This window comes from Phodopus roborovskii, unplaced genomic scaffold (assembly GCF_943737965.1).
Source record: "Phodopus roborovskii unplaced genomic scaffold, PHOROB, whole genome shotgun sequence".
In the NCBI taxonomy this organism is placed as follows: Eukaryota; Metazoa; Chordata; class Mammalia; order Rodentia; family Cricetidae; genus Phodopus; species Phodopus roborovskii.
The window spans coordinates 32,570,720-32,595,949 of record NW_026126541.1 but is presented as its reverse complement, the minus strand read 5'-3'; the positions used below and the strand labels follow the sequence as shown (position 1 = coordinate 32,595,949).

The 25,230-nt window shown below is 44.1% G+C and overlaps 1 protein-coding gene across 1 annotated transcript in view; it reads left to right on the top strand.

Moving 5' to 3' along the window:
- Nucleotides 1-20,498: 20,498 nt before the first annotated feature.
- The window catches only part of Kank1 (KN motif and ankyrin repeat domains 1), a 115,540-nt gene continuing 110,808 nt past the window's right edge, over nucleotides 20,499-25,230 (top strand). Inside the window, exon 1 of the mRNA XM_051200109.1 lies at nucleotides 20,499-20,550. The gene's annotated coding sequence lies outside the window, so the exon portion shown is untranslated. The remainder of the gene's footprint in view (nucleotides 20,551-25,230) is intronic.

Sequence of the window (25,230 nt, the reverse complement as noted above, 5' to 3'; positions counted from 1 at the left end):
CACATCAGAAAATTTAAAGGCTCCTTGAGCAACAGTGGCGGGAAATACTCGTGTCCTAGACCTTTAAGGTGGGGGATTGTTTCAGGTAGCTGTTGAAAAGTGAGTTTTAAAACAGACGGAAATGTAGGTATAACCATGTGATGGACACAAATGTTTCAGGAGACTGCTCACATAAATAATGCAGTCTGTGCATGAAGACGGCAGTCTGAGGTGTCTGAGGCTACCTAGCAACCGAGGAAATGTGCATGTAGCTGGACCTGTATGAAGGTAGCAGACGTGTCAAGGAAGCAAGGTGCCAAAGGGTTAGTGTGGTCCAGAGAGAGGGTTGGAAGAGAAAGTCAAGTCTGGACATTAAAATCATCTACAAAGGCCCCTCAAGGGGTCCTTTTCATACAGCCAGGGAGCTGAAGGAAGGTGCACAGAGCACCATTTGACTTCATCTGGATTGATGCAAGTATTTGGGTTGCCCGCCCAAAGAAATTTAGTGAGCAGGTGAATTTGTGAAGTAGAGATTCTTTTCATGATATCAAAAGTGTTTTTATGTATTTTGTTCATGTATTTTTTTGGGGGGGTTGTTGTTGTTTTGGTTTCTTTTGAGACAGATTTTTTTTTTTTCTGTAGCTTTGAAGCCTGTTAGGAGTAGGTTTTTTAACCCTGCCGGCCCACAGCCACGCCAGCCCCAAATAACACACACAGATGCTGTATTAGATATAATTCTGTTGTCCAGTTACTAGTTTCTTACCAGCTAGCGCTGTCTTAAATATTAACCCATTTCTATTAATCTAAGTACTTCCCTGTGGTCTTATCTTACCAGAGAGAGGGGCTGGCGTTCTGCTCTCTCCGTCTTCCATCTTGGATCTCTTCCCTACCACTTCCTCTCTCCTCCTAGTCTTCCAGTCCCACCTATCTTGCTTTCCTATTGGCCAACAATGCTTTATTCATTAACCAATAAGAGAAAGATATTTACAGAATGACATCTCCCATCAGAAGTCTGTCCTGGAACTCTTCTCTACAGAGAGACCAGGTTGGTCTCAAACTCACAGAAATCCACCTGCCTCTGCCTCCCCGAGTGCTGGGATTAGAGGCATGTGCCACCACCACCTGTCTCTGTTCATGTATTTTTTTATGTATAGGTATCTGTATTTTTTCTTAGCTTTCAGGGAAAGCTTGCTGATAGGTACTGAACATTTTTTATCTCAGAGATTAGGTACTGTCTTGAGAATTGTCTGCCTTGTTCTTGTGCCTTACAGATTTATCCAAAACTATTAGTTACTGAGAATTTTTTTGCAGTATTTTCGCAGTTGTCATTGATTTGCTGTGTGATGAATTTTTACGGTAACCACTATCTTTGACTTGTGTTGGGTCTTTTTTTTTTTTTTTTCTCTACGCTTATAAAACTGAGGGGTGATTGTTGTTAATTTGAAGGATCAGAACAACTATGTATGAAATTGGTAGCCCCCAGGCTGAGGGAGGTGGCCACATATGAACGACACTTGAACCAAAGTTGAATGTTCAATCCCAATTTCATCATATCTTAGCATACTTTAAAGTCATGCAAAGGTAATCCATTTCAAAATTCTTTACAAACTTCACAAGATTGTCAGAAAAACAAAATGTATATCATTTTCTGGCTTGTAGACTTCTGTTGGCATTCTTTGAAGACAGGAGAAAGACCAACTGATTGAAAAGGCAGTTTTTAAGAAATTGAACCATAATAATTTCCTGATGTAAAATATGTCTCAGGTTTTCTAAGCATGGCCCAGAAGGCATTAGGTGAAGTCTCATTGCATCCTTTAATACAGAGACGTCCCCATCGTGTGTCCAGGCTGGCCTTTGCCTTCTTCATGCCTGTGCTCCAAGCTTCATAGCACAACACATTCCTTCCTGCACACTGGTGCTCCCCTTCTGGAACATTCCTTGTGTTTTGTAGTTGTTTGTGTGTGTATCGGGCTTTCCCTCTCACAAAGTATTTTCTAGACAAGTGTTTTTGAGACAGGGTTTCTCTATGTAGTCCTGCCTGTTCTGGAACTAGCTCTATAGGCTGGCCTTGAAGTCAGAGATCCACCTGCCCCTGCCTCACAGGTGCTAAAATTAAAGGTGTATATGTCAGTCTTCTGTGAAATAAATTAACTTTGTTTCTATACAGTCCCAGAATGGAGTAAGCTTTGCTTCTGGAGACTGGAATCGGGCAGAAGTTCAGGATCATTTTGGTCATGTTTTGGCCCGGTAGCCCCCAGGCTCAGCTTGCACAGACAGTATGGAGCTGAGGGCTTCTCTACACAGTAGATTCAGCCATACTGCCTGGTGAGCGCTGGATCTCTACAAGCCTTGAGTCTTTAGTGTACAAATGAGATGAATGGCCAGTTACCACATTTCCCGAAGTTACCGTGAGGATTGTATGCAGCAGCACATACCCAGTGCTTTTTAATCTGTAAAACACCACAGGAATACTGGCTGTCATTGGCAGCTACTGGAACATTCCTAATAGACGAAGAAGCCTGGCTTGGCAGGAAACAATAAGTCTGCATTGTTTTCCCCCCTTCAGAAGTGTACTTGTCTTGATGGGATTGATAACCCTGATATTCTTAGCTTTAAAATGGGGAAACTAAGGCCGCTTGATCTCAGCTGGTTCCAGTTTTGCTGCATGCTGGTGTCCTCACGTGATTTTAGTCTGTTTATCCGTGTTTTTCTGTTTCTGTTTTTTTTAAAGATAGAAGCAGGTCTCCCGTTGTGTAAACTCTTTCAGAGCAAAGGGATGCAGTCTTATATCGGACTGATTTACTCACCCTTATCAAAAATGAGTTTTGTTTCTCGTGCCGCACTCTGATGGGCTAGGAAGTCGGCGTCCCTGAGTCCCTGATATGGCCACTCTGTCTGTCCCTGCCCTTGTGCATTGTGTTTGCTCTCTGATAATGAGTGTTCCGTTCACCAGGAAGTCTGAAGTGCCATTGTGTAGCTGAGTGACATTGTGTCACTTCACTGCATTGTGCTTGAGAATAGAAATGGAGTTTTTCTTCTAGAGGGTCTTTTCTCTGCCACTCAGATGATGCAGCCGAAGAGAGCATGCCTCCTAAGTGCGCTTAGGACAGCATGATTATTATGTGTGTTTATATGTTAAAACAAAAAAGTAGAACTAATAATTTCTTACTCCCGGTCTTTGGGTTTAAAAAAAAAAAAAAAAGCATCAATGAAATTCAATGCAGTTGTAGTTGTGCGTGCATTCTTAGAAGATGGTCCATTAAAAAAAAAAATAGAATAAGTGCAGTATGTCCCATAAAGCTTAGTAAGCACTGGCCCAGCAGTATGTTTGATCAGTGGCAACTTTGTTGCTGGAAAATGATGTACAATCCTAGACTGTGGCTGTGGCAGGGCTCACATTGGTGCTAAGAGAACATGGCTGAACTCACAGATGTTGCTTTTTTTCTTTTCTGTTATACACCGTGGTCCCTGAGCTCCTGGACAAGCACAGGGTCTTTGTCATGATCCTTCAAAAGTGTCCTAACCTCTGTCACTGTGTGATGGAAAATGCACTTTCTGTGTCAAGTCTAAGCATAAACATGTTTTGAGAGACCCCGAGGTGGTCCAGCAGGCAAGGAAGTGCCCTGCCATGCCTGATGACCTGGGACTCGCATGGTGGAAGGTGACAACCAATTGTCCTCTCTCCCTCTCTCTCTCTCCCTCATGTCCTCTCCCTCTCTTCCTCTCTCTTTATCTCTCTCTCTCTGCCTCTCTCCCTCTCTTTCCTCTCCCTCTCCCCCCTCTACACACACACACACACACACACACACACACACACACACACACACACACACTATCTTAAGGAAGCTACTCCTCACCTCAAAAAAATTAAGTCATTTGTCTGTAGCTGCAGACTAGCCACGCATGAAAAGGTTTGGATCCTGAGTGAGAAAAATATACATTTTGTACCTTCTCACATTTAGGTAAAGGTAAAGATCTTTGCTCCCAAACTTCACTACCCGAGTCTGAGTCCCAGAACCCACATGGAGGGAGGAGAAAACCAAGTGGCAAACTGTGTCTTGTGACCTCCACACGCATGCTGTGCCATGCTCAGCCTCCTGACTCCCAATGTAGATAGGTCGGTGTAAAAGAATAAGTTAACCTCCCCAGATAGGCTTCAGATGAAAGGTGAAACCATTTAAATTCTCTGGTCATTCCTGGTTTTTCTTGACCTTCATTCCTAGCTTTCAACTTAACCAAACTTACTTCCCCATCTTAGACTCTTCATAAATGTGTAATGTCTATGTAGTAGTTGAAAAATCAAGTTACTGAAAAATTTGCCATTGTCTGGTAAATCAGTGACAGCATTTGTGCTGAAGTCACTGGGCTTATTGTCACACATGAACACACACAGGTCTGTCTGTCTTGGTGTCTTTCTGAATTACACTGCACCTTATATTTTGAGACTGAGCCTCTTACTGAATCTGGAGCTCACCCGCTTGGCTAGACTAGCTGGCCAGGAAGGCCCACAGATCAGTGTTTGCATTCCCAGCACCGGGGTTCCAGGCATGCAAGCATGGTGGTTGGCTCTTTTACGATTGGCTTGAATTCAGGTCCTCACTCTTAAGTGCCAAGCACTTTACCAACAGAGCAGACCTCTCCCCAGCCTGGCTTTATTTTAAAACGTTATTACTTCCTTACTATGTGTTATTAGCTGCAGAATTATAGGGTCAGAAGTAATATTAAAATAAATCATAAGCCAGATGTGTGGTGGCTCACACTTTTAATCTCAGCATTTGGGAGGCTGAGGCAAGAGGATGGCTGCATGTCCAAGGTCAGCCTGGGCTGCAAAGTGAGACGCCAACTCACTCAAACCAAACCAAATTGTAGCCACACTGAAGACTTGATACACTTTACTGAACTGGTTCATTTTAGAACAGCCTGCTTTGGGCTCCCACTGCTGACGCAGTACTCCCTTGTCACCGGGGAGTGGTAAGGATGGTAGCAGTGTGTCTCTCCCAACTGCTCTCTTCATCTGGGACCAGCCCCTCTGATTGAGGAGGCCCTTGGTGCAGTCTCTGTCCGTAGGATGAGTCTGACCCAGTCCTGTACACCTGCCTCCCTGCCAGTCCTCCAAGGCCTTCCCTTACTGGTGTCAAATATGACTCCAAGAGCTGAGGTGAGCCGGGACCAGCCCTGTGATTCCTCCTTGCATCCTGTATCTCTGTAACCATTTACCTTGGGTGGAATTTCTGAGAAGCTGTTAGAGTTGCTACTTCAGTGAGATTTTTTTTTTTAATTGTTCAGTGAATTTATTCATTGTTACCTTTTTCAGACAAACTGGTTATTTGTTCTCATTTGGGCAGGTAGTTCTCTCCAATTCCTCAAGGCTTGTATCTGTCTTTGTTCTCCTGGTCACTGGTCACAGGAGGTGTTCTTTAATTCTGTACTTTCTTTGCTCTTAAGGCTTTCTGTATTTTTATAATAACTATGTAACTGGATTTGTGTTTCTTTCAATCAATAATTATTGAGAAGAATTTGCTTTTCAGGTGTTGGGAATTATTTGTGCAAACTTGTCATGGTTTTGTCTTAATTTGTGCTTGGAGTGTGGTCTGTCATGGTTGCTGGCAAGCGTTTATGGAACTCTTCTATGCTCTAATACAATTTATGTTTGTGTATGTTTGAAACAAGTTATTAATATAAAAGATGACTTACTTTTGCCTTTTCCAATCCCAAACTGCATTTTTGTGATGGGGGGGGCGTGTCTTGAGTACAGAGTGACCATGAAGCCTTGAGTTAAGCTGGCTGGCTGCCCAGAGGACCCATCTGGTGGGTGCCCAACCCAATACAGGGAAAAGAAATCAAAACACGGTCCCCAGAAACCTAACCTGTGACCTAGACTGGGTCCCCAGGTACTTTTTATCAGGAGGTCCCATCTGTTAAAGGGCGCTCATCATCCTGAAAGGCAGGACAATCTTAATGCTGCTGATAAAACCTAGATGTGTCTGCTTAACCATTTATTATGGAAATTCAGGGTTGGAGACTTCACTTTCCTGTTTAAAATAAACTCCCTCCATTAACTTAGATTGGTTTTACATGTATGTATATATGTATATGTAAATATATATATATATATATATATATATATATATAGAGAGAGAGAGAGAGGGGGGTATACACACACATGGACACTAGGTAGCAAATTATATTGATTTTTTTTTTTTAAATGTGAATTCATTAGCTTGAAAGCCCATTTGCATAGTTCTCTGCTAGACTTCATCAACTTTTTAAATGCTTGGCCTAATAATTTTTCTGATTTTTACAATAATGAAGTAAGCAACAAATGCATTTCGTTGTAAATGCTTTTTATGAACATTATTTCCTTACTTTTTTTTTTTAAGAGGGGGAAAAAAATAGCTTCAGAAGGATCAAGCCTGTGGTAAGTTTTGTATGACAAGTATTGGTGTGTTCTCTGAAAGAACAGGTCTTGTTCTCAAGGCAAACAGTGATATGTCACATGGTACTCACAGTACTGTTAATGGCAGAGCAAACCTTCTTAGGGGAGGTGTTGACAATTGCTATAGATTGTTGACAGCTGCTGGAGGTTGTGCTGGGCAGAATTTGTTTCTGTGGCAGTGCCTTGTTAGACTCATGCTACTGTTGGTCTCTTATTAAATGAAAGTCTCAGCACCTATCCTGAGAAAACAGGGTGATTCACCACCCAAGTGAGGAATGTTCATATTGTTTAAGATTTAGCAAAGGAGATCCCATTATTGAGCCAAGTGTATATTTTTCTATTTAACAGGCCATGCCTCGTTTTAAAGCAAAAATATAAAATAAAGTAAGGATGTTACAGCAGATGTATATTCCATGACTGTGTGGAGGTCAGAAGAAAACGTTTAGGAGTTGTCCATCCCTGTCAAGTTGTTAGCCCCCACCCCCATCAGTTCCGGAAATGAAACTTGGATCATCAGGCTTGTATTGCAAGTGTTTTTATGCCCCCTCCCATCTGCTCCTTGGAGTGGGTAAGGCCTTCCCTAGGAAGTCTACTAAGTCGATCATCTCATTGAGGCAGGACCAAGGCACCTCTCCACCCCCACACCCCTGGTCTAGGAGGAACAAGGTGTCTCATGTCCATATAGAATGGGCTCCACTAAGTCAGTTTGTGCATTAGAGTTAGATCTTGAACCCACTGCCAGTGGCCTCATGTATTGTCCCAGTCACTCCATTGTCACCTATGCCAATGGAGTCTAGTTTGGTCTTATGCAGGTTCCTCATTTGTCAGATCTGAGGCAGTGATCGCTCACTAGCTCAGGTCAGCTGAGTCTGAGGGTTTCCTCATCATGGTTTTAATTCCTTTGTTCATATTATCGCTCCTCCCTTACTTCCATTGTACTCTAGTATATCAGCCGAGTATAGTTGTGGATTTCTGTTTCTGCTTCCATCTGTTTCTGGAAGAGGGTTCTAGCTTCTCTGGGGTTGTGGATTATAGGCTGGGTATGTTTTGCTGCATTTCTGGTATCCACTTATGAGTGAGTACATACCATGTTTGTCTTCCTGGGTCTGGGTTACTTCACTCAGGATGTTTTTTTCTGTTTCTGTCCATTTGCCTACAAATTTTAGGATGTCATTGTTTCTTACTACTGAGTAGTACTCCATTGTGCAAATGTACCACATTTTCTTTATCCATTTTTCAGTTGAAAGGCATCTAGGTTGTTTCCAAGTTCTGGCTATTATGAATAATGTTCCTATGGACATAGTTGAGCAAATGTCCTTGTGGTGTGAGTGTTTATCTGACAATCTTAAACACACAAAGCAAGCAGTGTCCTTTATTTAAAAAAAAAAACACACACACACACACAAAGAGAGAGAGAGAGAGAGAGTTTATTCAAAGGCAGTGGATAAATTATCCAAGAGAAATATTGGTTTATAGGAATTTGGTATTTATTTGGTAAACAGTTCAGCTCCTTAGTTTTATGTTTTATAAATCAAATCTTAAGTTTACTGCATTCTGTCCAGGTTTCTGTGTGTCTAGGGCACCTGTGGGCAGGCATTCTTGAGGAGACACCTGTTTAGGTTTTGGTTGATTCTGTTTTTGAGACAGTTCATTACCCATGTGGTCTAGGCTGGCCCCAAACTTATGGCTGCCCACCTTGGCCTCCTGAGTACTGAGATTACAGATGTGTGCAGCCACACCCAATGGAGTAGTTCAGTGTTAAAACAAGTTGAAACCAACAAGTTGATGTTTTCCTTCCACTAATACATCTCAGGCTTATATGTGTAGTAGTGACTAAGCTACATATTTTTGTGATTTTTAAGGCATGCCCACTTTAGCAGGAAAGTTTAAAATGTTAATGTGTTTGTTGCTGTTTGTGGTGTGAGAACCTATTGTAACTGATGAGGACATAAAAGCTGTTTGTGGTAAAATGATTATATGTTTTCCAATTTTATAGTCAGCAATCACAGAGATGCAGTTTCCTTCTGGAATAGGATGGGGATGCTGGGTAGAGGGGCTCAGCAGGACTTGCTTTTGCATTCTTGGTAGTCTCTTCAAACCTTGTAGCAGTGTATGTGCTAATCCAGAGGAGTTCAACTTTAAGAAGAAGGCCCCTTTTCTCCTAGCAAGGTTTATAAATAATGACCGCTGTGGATTTTAGTTACTGGCTGAAGAGAAAATCTGGCTGTCGAGGCTTAGGAAGGGGTGGGTCTGATGCCGTGGTAATTAGAGTGCTTCCTGGGTTAACGCCACCACAGAGCGCATCCTCTGAAGAATGAAAGATAATGTGACAAGGAAACAGAGAGATGGCTCAGTTGGTAAAAGCACTGGCTACTCTTGCAGAGGACCTGGCCTCAGTTCCCAGCACCTACCTGTGGCTTACAGTCCTCTATAAAATGCCAGTATCTGGGGATCTGGTGCCCTCTTCTGGCTGCCATAGGTACTGCTTGCACATGATGCACAGACATACAAGCAAGTAAAATACCATACATATTAAATTAAAATTTAAAATACTTTGTCACTGGGTTTAATCCCAGCACTTGGAGTCCAGTTTGCTCTACAGAGAGAGTTCCAGGACTACCAGGGCTACACAGAGAAACCCTCTGTCCAAAACCCAACTGCCCCCACTCCTGTCCCCTCCCACAAACAAACAAACAAACAAACAGATACTTTGTCAGTGTGAAGGACCTGGAGTAATAAAGTTGATGCTTGACCAGTTTCTGTTTAGGATCATGATTTTCTTCTTTAAACTGGAAATAACAGGCTGTGAGCATCGAGGGAAAGTCCCAGGGAGAGTAGCTCAGATGCTGTTGAGTTAAATGTGATTGAAATGAGTAAAGCCTTCCCTAACTGGGCTCTCCCCAGCTCTCTACTCCTAGTGATTAATACTTGTTTTTCAAATCTGGAGTGAGAAAATGGAAGCATTATTTCACTGCAGTAAAAGTAGCTGCTATGAGGCTGGAGAGACAGCTCAGTGGTTAAGAGCAGTTGCCCTTGCAGAGGACCTGGCTTAAGTTTCCAGCTCACAATCATCTGCAACTTCAGTCCCAGGAGGTCTGATGCCATCTTCTTGCATCCACAAGCACCAGGTATGTGTGTGTTGCACACACATGCTTCACACACACACACACACACACACACACACACACAACTAAAAGTTGGAGGACACACACAGTTAACTAAAAGTTGGAGGTCAGTTTTCCCGTCTTGCAGCTAAGTGCAGTTTGCAAAGGCATGCTTGCTGTCGACATGGCTTGGCTTATAGAACAATGAGCTGCTTGTTTCTGTACCTGCAGCTAACTTTAATTAGAGACCGAGGGCAGAAGGCAAGGTGCTTGGAGGGGCCGGGGAGGGTATTAGTGAGCTGCCCTATCCTCCACAGCCCAGAGTTTCCGGGGGTGTGTGCCAGGGCAATCTGGACTTGTGTTTCGTGGTGGAAGGAGTCTTACTTAGCCTATAAAAATCAGTTTCATGCCCATCATGTGGTCTTTGTTCTCTGGCCACAAAGACTTGGAGGGCTCACCTCATGCCTCTCTTCTCTTGGGAAAAGCAGAAGCTTGACACTTGTAACCTTCCCTAAAGACTAAGGAGCATGAGGCTGGGCATTGGAGTCTGCTGAAAGGCCAGCACTGGACCTCTGCTGAGGTGCTGTCAGTCATTGTTGCAGATCCCGAGGGCAGGGCTGTAGCATAGAGCCCTGGCCCCACCTCCCATTCTTTGCGCCTGGATTGAAGTAGGACATGTATACATTCCCAAGATGAGCAACATGGGAGAGACCTTAGATTGTAAAGCTTTATTGAATGCTGTGTGTGTGCGTGTTTTAACTGAAACCTGTATTGTTGACTGTATTATATCACAAACAGAATTTTTTTTTAATGAGGACAAATGAAAACATTGAAAAAGTTTCAGAATCTGATTTAAAAAAATTTTTTTTAGAAGGCTCCCATTTGCAAAGCTTTAGCTTAAGAGGACAATAACAACAACAAAAGCGAACAACAACAAAATAAAACAGTTCTTGAATCTTTATCCCACAATGTTGTTTTTCCAGGGAGGAGCTCTGGACCCTGCTTCAAATGTCATAACGATTTCAACTAAACCAGGAAAAATATTCCAAGAGACAAGCAGTTTCTAATACAAAGTAACATCTTTAAAATTACATTAGTAGTGGGAGATTTACAACAGTCTAGAAAAAAGTGTCCATTTACGTATGGGAAGGTAGGGTATGACACCTGTACAGGACATGCCTGAGGTCTGTCATGTAATGGTGACAAAAGCCACGTTCCTACGAGGGATTTCTGTCTGTTTATTAATCCGATCACTAACAGAGCGGGTGCTTAGGTGATAGGCAGGTGCAGTGGCCTGAGCCATGGCTTAACGAGTAGCTCTCTGTTGTGTGATCTCTAGACTAGACTGTGTACATCATCAGGGAGGTTTTTAGCAAGTGATGCTCCCAGGTACCTCTCAGACTCAGGGAAGTTCACTCTAGTTTCATCTTTCCGGTCTGCACTGGTGATGGACTTCCCTGGTTCTCCATGCCATCGGCAGTGGAAGCAGCCTGCTTAGGGGACTGCCATAGACAGCCTTGCTAGGGCCACAAAGGTAGCCTTAGGAGGTGCGGAGGGACGCCAGGGAGTTGAGAGAAAAGCGTGCTGAGTTACCTCCACTCTGCCCTTAGTTCACTGTGTCCGGTGCACTGTGGCACTTCCTCTTCAGGAGCTGTCTGTTATTCTCAGGTCCAGCCTCGGTGTCTGCACTGGCTCTTTACTGAGGGAGATAATGTTTCACTCAGCGTCAGCGCATGCTGGTTCGAGTCAGATACCGGAGGCCTCGAGATAAATTTGGCACTTTCTGAAACTGATTTTATTTCTGACCAAGGGACCTTATCTTGTAAGCCATTAATATCCTTCCCCTGCCCGGTAGCAAGTGCGCAAGTGCTCAGATGTGCAGTGTTTGCAGGGATCTCTGATAGTTAATACCAACTGTGCATCGTCTCCCAGAGGGCTGGCATCTTCTTCTGCTTCTCCAAAATGTGCCCTCTGGGCTCTTCACCTGGGGATGCTGTAGGAGCATGACTCACAGACTCCACCCCAAACCTCTTGAGTCATAAGTTCTGAGGTGGGACCGACCGATTTAACAAACCCTAGGGGTGATTTTGAAGCATGCTAATATTTGAGAAGTGCTGTGCTTAAGCATTATTCTTAATTTTTTTAAAGTTGTTGCACAGTAGTCCTGTGCCTCCTAGTATTTGCATTTGCCTAGTTTTTGAGGTTTCTCTTCCTATCGGCTGCTGCGTTTTTAGTTTACTATGATCTGTTAAGATACAGGGGTTATTTGGATTCTTTTGTATTTGTTAAGACTTTCTTGTGGCCTAGAGTGTAGTCTGTTTTAGTGAGATGCTCCCGTGGGCTGCAGAGAAGAATGTACTTTGTTACCTAATATGTGGGATATTCTGTAGACACCTTGTTAAGTCCATTTGATCAGTAGTAGGACTTAACTCTGAAGTTTCTTTGTTGATTTTTAGTTTCAATGATGTATCTAAAGGTGAACTAGACACTCCCACCTCCACCCCCTGGGGGGTTTCTCTGTGTAACCCTGGCTCTCTTGGAACTCATTCTGTAGATCATGTCTACCTCTGCCTCCCAAGTGCTGGGATTAAAGGCATGCACCACCACTGCCTGGCTGAAATGGACTGATAGTGTATCAGGACAAAGTTGGGTTTTAGGGCTATTGGTATGAAATCGGGAGCCCTGATCTTCAGCATATGTATATTTGCAATTGTAACTTCTCAATGAATTTTTCCATTTTCTAATATGTAGTGTCCTTTCAAAATCTCTAACTTGGGTGTGTGTTCTACTTTATCAGATACCCAAATCCTCTAGTTTGTTTCATGTTTCAGGTTGCTAGGTAGACTGTGTGGTGTGTTTCTTGTGTGTCTGTGGTGTGTGTGTGTGTGTGTGTGTGTGTGTGTGTGTGTGTGTGTGTAGTGCGTGCATGTGGTGGGGTGTATGTGTATGGTTTTTGTGCTTACCTTGGGGCCCTTTCTTACTAAGCAGCCTGTACTTGAGGGCTCAGGCCCTAATACTGCTCACAGAGAGGAACATAAACTCTTTTGTGATGGGATTTCTGTTTCCCCTCTTCCTGTGGAGACCAATGGGGCTAGAACTGTGTTCATTTTGACTTCTTGGCAGGTTAGCTGCCTTTCTATTGACACCATTCGGCTCTTCAGTCACCATCTCTGTGGATTTGCAGAGCTCTTTCTTTGGAACACAGTCCATGCTTTCTTTTCAGAACTATTCTTTTTTTTTTTTTTTTTTTTTTTTTGAGGGAGGATCTCACAATGTAACCTATCTGGCTTGGAACTCAGAGATGCACTTGCCTCTGCCTCCTGGGCTAGGATTAAAGGTGGGCTCCACCACACCCAGCTGTCTTATACTCTCTCCCCTCCTTAACTAGGTCTCCCGGTAGTATTCAGTTGACAGCATCAAAGAATAGAGTTTGCTGAGTAGAGTCTGAGAGTTGAAGCACCTGTGTCTAGGGGGGGGGGGGGGCGGGAGGTCTAGCTAGCTGCCTGTAGTGTTCTCAGGTGCACACTCTACTCCATCATGCGTCTCTCCCTGCCATCCCCTACCACTCTGCCCTGCTTTAGGGCTCCCAGCAAAACAGCAAACGGAGCTCATGGAAGAGATGGTTCCACTGGGAATATTTTGCTACCAGGAACAAAACCAACTTAGGAATGAATTTATCAGGATCCCGAAATAATCCTAAGAGCCCAGGAGCCTCGGAGAAAACCTACTGTCTTCACTTTCTCAGCTCTATCCTCAGCGTTCTGCAGGCCAGTGTTGTGTGAGCCTATCATTCCCTGTGTTGCCTTTTGTCAGGCTATTTGTCACATCCACAGACATGAAGCTAGGACATGGAGTATGTTGGGAGGTGGAGGATGGCCTTTATTTGACGCTGTGGCCTCATAGGCAAACCCCAAAGAGACTACAGGAAGGACAGAGGCATTCTCCCTGCATATACCATTAGCATGATCTTGTGGATTTATCCATTAACCCCTCTCTAGGGGAGTGACCTTCGTGGGCTCTAGGCTGATGTTAAGCCAGAGGGAGTGTGGGTCTCATCCTAGTTACCCTGTTCCTGAGGCCCCATGGCTGTCAGCACCTGATGCCTTCAGTGATGTCTGTCTCTGATAGTGTAGGCCTTTGACGTGACAGCAGTGACAAGTGAGTTCTTTCTTAGTGCAAGGGTTCGTGGTCAAAGCCTTCCCATGGGTGTCTGTCTGCTTTAAAAGCCTCCCCTACTGAGGATGTTGAAGGCCAATGACACAGAACTAAGAGACACAGACTCTGGGTATTGAACCCTCCCTTTCTCCTTTTTTTTTTTTTTTTTTTTTTCAGTCAATAGTTGATTTGAATTGGGGATGAATCTTAGTCCACAGACTAGAGATACAGCGATTATTGCCTTTTTTTCCTAAGTTGACTTAATATTCACAGGGAGCGTCTCTCTTAGGGTAACAAGGTTTACCTTGGTGTTCTGAGACTTCCCACACCTTCCTCCTGGGGTTTGTAGTGATCTGAATGAAAATGATCCCCACAGGTTCCTAGGAAGTGGCACATTCAGAAGGTATGGCCTTGTTGGAGCAAGTGTGTCATGGGGGGGGGGGGGCTTGAGGTTTCAGAAGTTCGAGTCAGGCCCAGTGGCTCACTCTTTCTTCCTGCAGCCTTCAGAGCTAGATGTAGAACTCCCAGCTTCTTCTCCAGCACCATGTCTGCCTGTGTGCTGGCATTCTTCCTGCCATGGTGATATTAAATCTGAACTGTAAGCTACCCCAAAATCAAATGTTTCTTTGGCCATGGTGTCTCATCATAGCAATAAAATCCTAAGACACGATGTTAAGCGTCCAGGCCTGATTGCATGTCACAGTGTCAGTAAGGGCTTTGGGCCATGTGTTGACACCGGTCCCTGCCACTTTTGAACGCTTTTGAGGCCATGCTTGGCCATACAAGTATGCATTCAGCATCTGGCCTTTCTCCTGTAGGTACAGCCAGAGGGCAGATGTGCCTGTGCTGTTGTAGCCTCCCTGAAGGTGGGAAGCCAGAGAGATATATGTAACTGGGATTTAAACACTGAGTGAGCTTCCTGCCTCCAAGTCAGTGATGCGCTACCTCAGGGCTGGGTGCTGCCCGGTAGTCTACAGGCAATGCTTCCTCAGTTTACCTAGCCACAGATGTTTTTGTATCGTTTCTTTGGCTACATCCGTACTGCTGGGATGCCAGCTGTACTTACTTATGACTCCTGAGACGTCCAGGCCTGTGCCTGCTATTAGGTGGCAGGCGAATTTGAGACACCTGGCTTCCCAGAGCCAATTTGGAAACTTTCTATTGCACACCTGTTAGCCTTTGCATTTCTAGCATTGTCTTTGAAATCATCACCAGATTAACCCAAGATATATGTTTTTCCCTTTCTGGCAATGAGTCATTTGGATCCATTAATAGTCTTTTGCTCAAAACCTATCTCCCACTCAGGGTCACACAGCCATGAACTTTTGCCCTCAGGCCTCAGCAAAAAGAGCTGTGAGTACAGTCAGATGTAGGCATCGGCTGCCTCCTTTTGTTCTAGTTTCAGACCCTTCTTCCTTGCCCATAGCACAGCTACTACAGTAAAAAATAAAACAGACATTTGGGGTAGGTAATTAGTGCGAGGCGGGGAAGGACACCCTGCAGGGTGACAAAGCCCACACCACACCGGCTTTGATAGAAACAGTGTTTGCCGGAGAGTTCTGTGAAGCCCTTGGCATCTAGAGTTGCAGCACGGGCTGTGCATAAAATATTTATGGAGCACAGTGTGCTTTACCTTTGACAAAAGGGTTTGCAAATGCACTGTTACTGGGGTGTGCACTGTTACTGTGGACATCGCTAACCGATAAGCCTCTGGAGGACCTTTGGGAGAAAGGAAAGCATTTGCCTTTTGCTTTTGTAGTGGCTGAGAGAGTGGCCTTGGTTCTCAGCCAAAAATGCTTAATTTTTTATATGTTCTCAGAGTGACCCTTAAGTATCAAGAAACCTAAAATGGGGAGAAGTGAGTTTACTTGAGGCTGAGTTTACTAGAGATGCTGAATGGAATGGATGGAGCTAGGTGTGGTGATATGTTATTCATGATTTATTAAAGCTTGCCACAGGATTCAGAAAGCAGAGCCAGCCACAAGCTATAGAGCTCAGGCAGTGATGGCACACACCTTTAGCCCCAGGACTCAGGATTAAGAGGTAGATGGATCTGTTAATTCAAGGCCACACTGTGTGAAATGTATCCAGTCCTAAAAGAAACAGTTCACACCAAGGTGATCTCAGCACTGGGGATCACATGCCTTTAACCCCAGCTCTAGGGAGGTGGAGACAGGAGGATGTGGCTGGGGGGAGGAAGGAATAAAACTAGGAGGAGACAGGATCTGAAAGCTATGCCTCTGAGGATTCGTGGAGACAGGATTGCCATTTCAGCTGGGTAGAGGTAAGATCTACTGGCTTGGCTGCTTTGCTTCTCTGAACTTCAGCTTGAAGTTTGAACCCCAATATCAGTCTCTGGGTCTTTTATTTTTCATGCTACAGCTAGGAGGCGTTTGAAGCTTAGCCTCTGGGATTAGAGTTGAGAAACCCAAAACAGCTAAAAATAGTCTCAAGAATCAGTATATGGTGTGTGTGCGCGTGCGTGTGCATGTGTGTACTAATGTGTGCCAATGTGCATGCACCAGTATTCCTGTGTGTGACAGGTTAGAGGTCAATGTCTTTTATTGCACCCCCTCCTCTTTTTAAAGCATACTCTTATTGAACCCAGAGCTTAACCATTTTAGCCTGACAGTCTGGCCAGGGGATACCCAGGGCTCCATCCATCTCCACCTCACCCCTCAAACATTAGGATTGCAAACATGTGCTGTCATGCCTTGCTGTTACACAGGTGCTGGGGATCTGAACTCAGGTCCTCATTCATGCCAATACAGCAAGCACTTAGTAAGCCATCGTCCCATCCCTACATGGCTGATATGTAAAACCACGTATCTCTCTCTTGGTTGTGTGTTTGTAAAAGAGGATTGCTAGTGCTCGCCTAATAGCCTGATAAAGGGTTGGAAGAATAAGGCACCTGTTGCTTTTAGTAAGTGGGGGTGATCTCATTTGTTCATTTGTTTTTACGAAGATTACTTTGACTCATGAACTTACCTTGATTTTCTGTGGTCATTGAAATGGGCCAATAATATGAAGATGCCTCTATTCTCAAAAATCATAAGCTAGGAAAGGATCAGCCAGGCAAAGGCATATGCTCATGTCTTTCAATATGAAAGCCTCTGGAGACCCACAGCGGGTCCTTTCGGAGACTCGGAGGCTTCAGTAGGCTTCGCTTCTTGTGTCCAAAAGTCCCCACTCAATGTACAATCAGGTGACAAGTGCCCTTGATATAGCGAGATGGTGTAAATCCATCTAGGAAACATTCAGGTAGAAAAGTAAACAAAGGGCATGGACAAGAATGTAAAATGTGTATTGCTTCAAATGTACACTGAGTTTGAAGTATCTATAGACTATAATACTAAAAAAAAGAAAAATACTGCCCAAGTATTAGATGGTTGTGGAAGAGTGGCATTGCCCTGTGCCATGGGATTTGACAATTCTTGTTTGCAGCTTTTCATAGTATCAACCCCTTATTTTCTCATGATTGGCCTGTGTCTTTTTCCAGAAAAATAATGAACGGTGTGTGAAAAGATACCCGACTCAGCATTGTTTTACAAAGCTTAGAAATGATTTCAGTGAGTCAAAGGGCTTCTAAAATGAAATCTCACACAGCCATTAAAATAAAGGCGTAGAAAAACTTTTACATGATAGTGCTTCCCTTAAGTGGGAAAACCCAGTTGCAAATAATGTCAGGTAATTCCTGTTTGTGTGTTATGTTTATAAATTGACCTTGCAAACACACCAAAGAAGGAGGAGATTCAACAGGATGCTAATGGCACTTCAAAAAGCCTTACCTCTTTTATTTTCCAAAATTATAGTTGAGAATAAAATCTAATTTTAAATTTTCCCTTGAGACAGGGTTTCTCAGTGTAACAGTCCTAGCTGTCTTGGACCTCACAGAGATCCGCCTGCCTCTGCCTCCCGAATGCTGGGATTAAAGGCGTGCACCACCACTTCTCAGCTTAGAACACACTGTTTTGAAAGGCGAAAACATGCTACTTTAAAGATAGCTGAGCATTAACTATATAAATTACCCAACGTTGTTCCGTGGGTTTGACACTGCATCCTATCTGTTTTCTTTTAGCTGTGTGAATAACCATCCATCGTGTTCCTGAAGCGGTAGACTAAATGCCGGCTTTCCTGAGTTGACAGTGGAAAATGTTGAGTGGCTCTGTGAGATTTCTTAGGGAGACAGAGCCAGGCAAGCGGGGTGGTGTTGGCAGAGCAGACTTTGACAGCTGGGAACCAAAGCGACTCCAGCTGGTGGTGATATTTTGGGAACTGGTGGAAACTTTAGGAGCTGGGAGCTGGCTGGAGGAAGTCATGTGCCCATGGGGGTATATCATCACACACCTTGCCACGCCCTGCTGGCTCTTGTTTCCTGCCCACCCCCACCTCCTCCATGAAGTGAACCTAGGGGCTCTGAAACTGCTTGTCCAAATAAGGCCTTCCTCTTTAAGCTGTTTCTGTCAGGATTTCTCACACAGAGGAATGAAACTAAGTAATTGAGGTGTTTTTATCAGGTTGTTGGGCCAGGCAGACTCCAGGGTTTGAAAGTGACCAGCAACCTTAGAGTTCTTGACAAGCAAGTCTGCTGTTCCCATTCAACCTCCTTGTTTCTCCTCAGTCTCTTGCCACGGCCACCCTGTGTCAGCCATATTGAAAACTGCACCTGCTGCCTCCCGTTTCTTAAGGCTGAGGCCTCCTGTGAGTTTCCGTGATGCTGTGCTCATGTGTGCGCTGTGTGCCTCTGCTGTCGGTGTGGTCCTCTGCATCTTTGTAGTGGCTCCATCTCTCCTCCATCAGTCCATCAGTCACTCTTCCTGCATCCCTCAGCACTTCACTAAATCTTCTGCTCATCATCAGGACCTTTCTTTAGTTTGTTGTGGTTTCGTTGTTGTTGTTTGTTTGTTTGTTGAGACGGTGTCTCTCTGCATATCTCTTGACTGTCCTGGAACTTGCTATGCAGCCCAGGCTGGCCTTGAACTCACAGAGATCCACCTGTCTTTGCTGTGATTAAAAGCATGGGCCACCACCACCCATTGAAGCCACCTATCTATCATCTTTTCCCATGGCCTGTTACTGTCGGTGATGCTGAGAGCTTGGTTATGAGACGCCATTTGAAATTAGAGGATGATCACTCTGGCATGAGCCCTAACACACTGGACATAACATAAAACTCATTTCTTAGTTCCATGAGACAATCCTTAGACTGAATGGTCCGTTAAGAGGAGCCCAGCCTTCTGACATTGCTTCTTGATGTCTTCTATAAATGTGCAGGCCATATTCATATGTATCTTGGGACCTATGTGACTCAGCAGGTTAGATGTGCCTGGTATCCACTGGTGATTGAACCTAGCACACAAAAATTGTAAACAGCTGGGTAACAATATGTTTTACAACACACATATGTTGTGAATTATTAAATCCAGGCAGATATATCTCCTCAAACATTTGATATTTCTTCATAGTGAAAACTTTCAAATTCCTTTTAGTAAAGGAAACTTAGTAAAGGCCTGTTGACTTCAAAGAACATTGGTAGAACTGACCCAGAAGAGAGATGAAGTGAAAAACTTAATAATCACTGGACAGTTAGACTCCGTAGACAATGCCACATTGGACAGTATTGTTAGGTGGTGTGTGATGCGAGGGTTACAGGATGTGGATCATGAGCGTTCCTGTGGCTAGAAATCCTAGCATGTACCTCACTAGGGGGCATGATGTAAGGCAGGGTATAAGTGCATGTTTTTGGTACTTGGACTAGGCTAGCTGGGATAGAAGGAAACTGGTAGCATGTGGTTATTTGATGGTAGATCATAGGACAACTGAAAGCCAGCAGAGGGGTTTATGTTTGGCAGAAGATGAAATCTTTAGCACTAAGGATATAGGTAAAACAGGGCTTGGGGTTTAGAAGTTTTAAAGCTAGAGAGCCTCAGGGTTGGTGGCGGTCTGTAAGGTGGGGTGGGCATGGCTAAGGCTGTGGAGTACCTGTGGGCCCAGTGAGATGAAAGATTGTACTGTTCTTATTTAACAGCATGGGATGCATGTTCTCATTTTATTTATAGCGAAGCTGAGATTTTTGGCAGAGTAGACATAACCTGGTTATATTCTGCAGAGTGGCAGGAGCTCGACTCATGCCCCAGGGACCTCTGATTTCTTAGAACAATGAGGGTGTGAAGGCTGGCATCGGTTCTTGATTGTGTAAAGAAAACCAAGAGCTCAGGACAAGGGCAAGAGAGTGGACAGGTGGCAATCTACAGGAAGTGTCCAGGCTACAGGTTAAGAAGTCATAGACATGCAGTGTGCCTATGGATTTAGTACTTTTACTAAAGCGGTGGTGGATGGGTGTTGGAATTGGGAGTGGTGGAGAGCATGGTAGAGTGACAGGGAACTGCCACTCAGAGTGTTGATGACGGAGTGGTCTGAGGGTAAAGTGACAGGAAACCATGGAAAGGTGGGTGTGGGATGCATGAGCTGACCTATGCATATCTGAGCAACTGCACAGAAGAATGCTGACGACTAAGGATGAAGGCGGTGAGGGACCAAGCCTTTTCTTTGGAAGAATAAATCGCCCTACGAGTGGCAGCCAGCCCTTTGCTAGAGCAGAGACTGGTCTTTGCAATTTCCTTAGTTCTTTATTCTGCTCCCACTCCCAGCAGGAAGGTTGAAGTTTGATTCAGAAATTTGTAGCTGACCTCAACCATTGACTACTCCCACCTGTCTTTCTCAACCTCATTGAGATCTTTTCCCTTTCAGAGTGATTGTCACCATACTGGAGGGGCAGCTGAACTACTGAATTACGTCCATCTTCTGACCACACTAGGAAGTTGTCTGTGGAGTTGAAATGTTTATTGCAGGAACCTCTGACCTTACCTGATTAAGGTAAGCTTTTACTTTTTTATCTTATAGCCATCACATAGTTGTCCTGTTTGTCTCCTATAACTTTACTTTTTACAGACATCAATCCATTCCCTTCCACAGGTTTTTATGTTCTAATATTCCATTCAGAATGCTCTTAACCTGAAAATGTAAAAGAGTGCAGAAAATGTTTTTATAGGGTGAAATATGAGCAGGCTGTTTGTCGCTAAAAAATGGAGGTCAAATATATTACTCCTCAGATTAAATCAATAAAATATTCCATTTCCATAAGCACAGTATGCACAGGCTGGATTATATTAGAAAAAATTTATTAGGCCAAGAGAAGTATTATTAAGGCTACTTGAAATAAATGGAATTCTTAAATATTAATATATTGCTATTTTAGTTCAAAAGACAAAAATAAAAATACAGGGAATTTAAAGGAAAAATATTGGCCCACTTTCAGAGATGCTAACATTTCACTGAGTTATTTTCCCAGTTTATGAAGTGTGTGTGCTTCATTTACTAGATTGGCTTAGAAATGATTGACATTTACCACAGTCTTGCCCTGTGCCAGTCTCCACACCATCCCCTTTGTAGGCATTAATTTATTGACTCCTATAAAAATTATTTCTTTTGTCCTTTATTATTGTTTGTGCGTGTGTGTGCATGCAAAGGTCAGAAGACAGCTTTCAGGGCTGGGCTCTCCTGCTGTGGATTTTGGGGATTGAAGTCAGGTCATTGGGTTTGTGCAGAGCCATCTCTCTGGCCTGTCAGTTTATTAACTCTTAATGATGCTGTGAGATACTTTTGTCACCATTAGCATCTAAGAAAACTGAGGCTTTGCGAAGTTAAGTCACTATCCATGCTTGTAAACTTGGACTGGGAACATAATAGCCCCACCAATAGGCTGTTATACACAGTTCAACAACATGGCATTTTTCATGGCTGCGTAACACTCTCCACCCTGTCCTTTTCTTGGCTGTGCACATCATTTCTCTTTCAATAATTTTGGAAGCCTCCGTATTGGGAGTATTTGTCATACATACATATGATTATTTCTGTAGGACGAATTGCCGCCGCAATTTGATCATCACTAATGGAGTTGCAGGAAGGACAGTGCATAAGGGTGCAGGCTCTAAGTAAGATGCCTGGCTTTAGATCATGGGAAGGCCACTCTACCCCTTTCCCCAGCCTCCCGTGTAAAACACTTTAGGATGGCCTGCCTTGGTACATGCTCAGTAATTGTCTGCTGTAGCTGTCTTCCAGAAGTACATACTCACAAAATTAAAAAAACAAAACAAAGGCAACAACAAAAACAAAGGCTGTACTTGCTTTGAATGAAATGTAGTTGTTACCAAGTTAGTAAATCACAGTAGAAACGAGACCACTGATAATGCCATACTGTTAGCTGTGATTAGCTGAAGCTCACACATAACCATTCCTGCCTCAGTTGATGCAGAGAGGTCATGTATAATGGCAGAGTATAAACAGGGCAACCAGGCTCTTGCAGCTTCATGGCTCCCATTGGACTTACACACACACACACACACACACACACACACACACACACACACACACACTCCCATTGGACTTACACACACACACACTCTCTCCCATTGGACTTACACATACACATGCACGCGCACACATGCGCACACACAGCTGAGCAGCTGTTACTAACCTGGTTTTATAGCAGAGGAAAGTAACTCAAGATTAAGTGTTTGGTGCTCACTGCAGTTGTCAAATGGTCAGTGGCAGAGCTGGCAAATAGTCCAAACGTCTATCTTTGTGTCCTTAATCCTCATTCTTCATGTTCTGTCCATAAGGATAAACCACAGGGTGGCAGGTGTGGAGAGCCAGGGACGGAGATGTCCCGGTAAAGGAAGAGCAAAACTGATGCTCCCTAGGAGAGGGCAGCAGAGTTGGGGAAGGAAGCTTGGGCATGTAACAAGTATGCAGGGACCCAGGTGGAGAGCAAGCGTGTGTACATGGGGAAGTTCAGGACCTCAGAGCGCAAAGAGCTGAATCAAGATCCAAGGAAAAGGGTTTCCTTCTTTGCTGTTTGACTTAGTGTGTACTCTCTATGTGGGTGTGTGTGCAGGCACGTGTTTGTGCACTGTTATGTGTGTGTAAGGGTGAGTATGCCCAGCACACGCAAGGGTGTCAGAGAATAACTTTGTAGAGTTGACCCTCTCCTTCCTTCCATATTGACATGGGTTCTAGTGATTGTATTCGGGTTGTCAGGCTTGTTTGGAAAGTTCCTTTGCCTTCTGCGCCATCCTTCTGACCAACTTTGAGCTTCTTACTCTCCTGGCCTCACCTCCCGAATGCTAGGACTACTGTTATGTGTCATCACGACCAATTTATATAGTGCTGGGGATCAAACATGCACTATATAAATTCATGCATGTGACAAAAGTACTCTACCAACTGAGCTATATCCCTGCCTTTGTCACTGTGCCATTGCTGGGAAGAGACACTGTGATCAAGGCAACTCCTATAGAGAAAACATTTAACTGGGGGCTTGCTTACAGTTTCGGAGGTTCAGTCCATTATTGTCATGGCAGGGAGCATGGCAGCGTGCAGACAGGCGCTGGAGCAGTAGCTGAGAAGTATATCCTACTCTATAGGAGACTGGGCCTGGCACGGCATTTTAAAACCTCAAAGCCCATTCCCAGTGTGACACACTTCTTCCAACAAGGCCACATCTATTCTATTAGGCTATACCTATTGGGTCATAGCCTATTGGGGTCATTCTTATTCAAACCACTGCAATCCCCATGCCCTACTTTTAAAACTGACAGGCAATTTATATATTTATGCAGTGTGCTATAGAATAGTACATGTAAATAGATACTGTGATGATCCCATCTCCATCACTTGTTATTACGTATTGGGCACTCTAAAAAAAAATTCATTCTTCCTAAAAATAGTGTGTGTGTGTGTGTGTTCAAATGCATGTGTACATGTGTACCCTTGCATGTAGAGGTCAGCTCTTAACCTTGTATATCATTCCTCAGGGCCCATCTACCCAGTTTTTGAGGCATGGCCTTCACTGGTCTGGGGCTTCCTGATTAGGTTAGGCCAGCTGGCCAGTGAGTCATAGAGATCACACGTCTTTGCCTGCCCAGCACTGGAATCCAGCATGTATCATTGCATATAGCTTTTCATGTGAGTGATGGGGATACAAACTCAAGGTCCTCAGGCTTGCACGAAAGCCCTTTACCAATTAAGTCATCTCTACCGCTCATTGAGACAGAAACTCTGTTTTCTCAAAGCCAAGAATACACAGACCCAAGAGCTCTGAGGTTAAAAGGAACATTAATGAGGAACGAGTACTTAAAACTCCTGTATAACCCAGACCTCGTTGGGTCCCCTGTCTTAACTTCTCTTAGCTGGGATTACAGAGCTGTACCACCACATCTGATGCCAAGGCTCCTCTGTAAAGGAAGAATTAAATGTTAGTGAGGATCTCCAGAGTGGTAGGGTGTGGGTTTTAGATTAGAGGAGGGGGTAGACCAGACACTGTGTCCTGCAGCCCCGCTGTGGTATCAAGAAGGGCTTGCCAGCGCCTGAAGTCACTGGGAAGGATGGCGATGCTTCTGATGCTGAGTCTGGGTCAGGCACAGACACTGTCGTGAAAGTGTATCAGGAAAGCAGGGTTGGTTCCTCAGTTTCCTGCAGAGTGAAATGACTCCACCTACAGGGACACTGTGTCTGGTGGCCAAGTGACTGTCAGGTGGTGTTCCCAGTTGCGGGAGTCAGTGCCAGTTTTGACAGTTGCTCAGGTGGACACCTGGACCCTTGACTGGTGGAGGAGCAGGGAGAGCCTAGGGTTTGCTTGGAAACAGTCTTTGTTCAGGGCTGTTCTTTGTGGTATTTTCTGAATATTGAAATGATGTTGGGCTCAGTGGGTGCTTCCAGAATCCTCCATCTGTTGCTACAGTTCTCCAGGCTACACTGAGCCTCCACTCCAAGGCAATTTTAGTAGACAAGTGGTTCTCAACTTTCCTGATGCTGCAACCCTTTAATACATTTCCTCATGTGTGGTGATTCCCCCTCCCCATCAAAGACGATGTTGCTACTTCATGACTATAATTTTGCTACTGTTATGAATTGTAATGTAAATTTCTGATATACAGGATATCTGATACTGAAGGGAATGTGTCCCACAGATTGAGAATCACTGTGATAGGACATAGCATGCCTCATTTAATGATACTGTTTCTTTTTCTTAAAGATTTGGCTTTTTAAAAAAGCTTTATTTATTTTTATTCATATGCACTCATGTTTTATCTACATGTGTGTCTGTGTGAAGGTGCTGGATCCCCTGAAACTGGAGTTGCAGACAAATATGAGCTGCCATGTGGGTGCTGGGAATTGAACCTGTATCTTCTGGAAGAGCAGCCAGTTCTCTTAACCACTGAGCCATCCCTTCAGCCCCTGGCTTTTTTGTTTTTGCTCATTTGTTTGTTTGAGAGAAAGTCTCACTGTAGCCTTAAAACTATTCATCTCAAAAGTACAACTTTATTATTGTTGTTGTTTTGGGGGACAGGGTTTCTCTGTATTTCTTTGGAGCCTGTCCTGGAACTCACGCTGTAGACCAGGCTGGCCTCGAACTCACAGAGATCCGCCTGCCTCTGCCTCTTGAGTGCTGGGAGTAAAGGCGTGCACCACCACTGCCCAGCCTCAACTTTATTT